The sequence below is a fragment of the Sciurus vulgaris genome (assembly GCF_902686455.1).
Source record: "Sciurus vulgaris genome assembly, chromosome: 6".
NCBI classification, from domain to species: Eukaryota; Metazoa; Chordata; class Mammalia; order Rodentia; family Sciuridae; genus Sciurus; species Sciurus vulgaris.
Window position 1 is genome coordinate 162,723,256 of NC_136466.1, and position 2,049 is coordinate 162,725,304.

At 41.4% G+C, this 2,049-nt stretch overlaps 1 pseudogene across 1 annotated transcript; it reads right to left on the reverse strand.

Moving 5' to 3' along the window:
- Window positions 1-463: 463 nt before the first annotated feature.
- Window positions 464-1,502, reverse strand: LOC306664516 (heterogeneous nuclear ribonucleoprotein A1-like; annotated as a pseudogene). Its single transcript has one exon. The product of its transcript is annotated as a heterogeneous nuclear ribonucleoprotein A1-like (transcript).
- Window positions 1,503-2,049: the final 547 nt, after the last annotated feature.

The following is a 2,049-nucleotide window of genomic DNA, read 5'->3' on the forward strand; positions in this document are numbered from 1 at the left end:
CTCACATTGATATTCACCTGGTGGGTGAATAAACATAAAACACACATATACACTTTTTAAAAAATAGAAATGCCAAGTATGTTCTCCTAATACAAAGGAATTAAACTAAAAGTCAATAACAGATAGTTGAAAAATCCAAAAATATTTGACGCTGTACAATAAACATTTTTTTTAAAGACACATTTATTCAGTGTCATGATCAGACTATTACATTTAGCAATCAACAGCATGGATGCAAAAAAAAAAAAAGTCTACATTAAAACCCTTTGTTGGAATGCTTTACATTTTCCACAGAACAGAAACTAAAATAACCTGTTATACAATTAGTCACAAATACAGTCCTGGAGTTTTTTTGCCCATACACATGAGCATTGTCTAAACCATGTCTTCTTTGTAGTGCTAGGCCCTGCTACCACTGCACTTGGCTGAGTTCACAGATCTGTTGTGACCTGTACCTTCCCTGTCACTTCTCTGGGTCTCTTCTCCTGCAAAGCTTTGTTTCCTGGCAGTATTGAAACCTTCTGCCACTGCCATAGCTACCGCTGCTGCTGGAACTGCCACAGTCACCTTGGTCTCGTGGTTTGGCAAAGCATTGGCCTCTACCACCGTAAGGTCCAGAGCTTCTGCCTCCAAAGTTCCCACCCTTCGTGGGTCCAAACTCTGATGACCGATTGTTGTAATTGCCAAAATCATTGCAGCTTCCACCACCTCCAAAGTTCCTCGTCATTACCGAATCCATTGTAGCCATCCCCGCTGCCACCATCTCCACCACCACCATGGCTGCCACCAAAGCCACCGTGACCACTGAAGTTTCCTCCACGACCAAAATTGTCATTTCCACCAAAACCACCTCCGCGACCACCACCAAAGTTTCCATAAGCACTTGGACCTCTTTGACTAGATGAAGTACTAGCCACCTCTTGCTTTGCAAGGCTTTCCCCACTTCACAGCTGTGGCCATTCACTGGATGGTATTTCTGAATGGCAATCTTATCCACAGAGTCATGGTCATCAAAAATTATGGAAGCAAAGCCCCTCTTCTTTCCGCTGCCTCTGTCAGTCATGATTTCAATGACTTCAGTTTTCCCATGCTGTTCAAAATAATCTGGTAGAGGATGTTCTTCAGTGTCTTCTTTAATGCCACCGACAAAGATCTTTTTCACAGGTAAGTGGGCCCCTGGTCTCTGAGAATCTTCTCTTGAGATGGCTCTCTCTGGTTCCACAGCTCTTCTCCACCTTGTGTGTCTTGCATTCACGGCTGCATCCACTTCCTCCACCGTGGCATAAGTGACAAACCCAAAGCCCCTGGCGCACTTGGTGTTGGGTCCCTCATTACCACACAGTCCGTGAGTGTTCCCCATTTCTCAAAATGGCTTCTCAGACTCTCATCAGTTGTTTCAAAGCTCAGCCCTCCGATGAATAGCTTCCGCAGCTGTGCGGGCTCTTTAGGGGACTCTGATTTAGACATGACGGCAGCAGGAACAGGGACTTTAACGATGCTTTCTTGGCAGCGTCCACAGGCAGAAAGCTAAACTTTTTAAAAATAACATAAAAAAAGAAGTTGTCTCAGGATAACTATAAAAATATTTTGAACTAAATGTAAATTAAATCACAAATTTTTAATATTTATATGATGCAGTAAATGCAATGCTTGGAGAAAAATTATGGAAGTGAATGCATATCTTAGAGAAGAAGACAAATCAACAACCAAGCTTCTGCTTCAGAAAATTACCCAAGGAAAAAAATAAAAAAGAATAAAAAGAAGAAGAGAGAAGATGAAGCAGTATAAACCCAAAACAAGCAGAAGAAAATAGATAATAAAGAGAAGAAAACAGCCAATAAACTCAACAAATCATATAATGGGAAATCAGCCAATAAAATCAACAAATCAAATAGCTGATTCTTGAAAAACATCAACGCAACAGACAGACAGTCTTACACAGTAATCAAAATACTCAGGAGATAAAAAGTCATGGGCAGACACGATGGCGCATGCCAATAATCACAGAAGCTTAAGAGGCTGAGGCAATAGCATTGCAAGTTCAAAGCC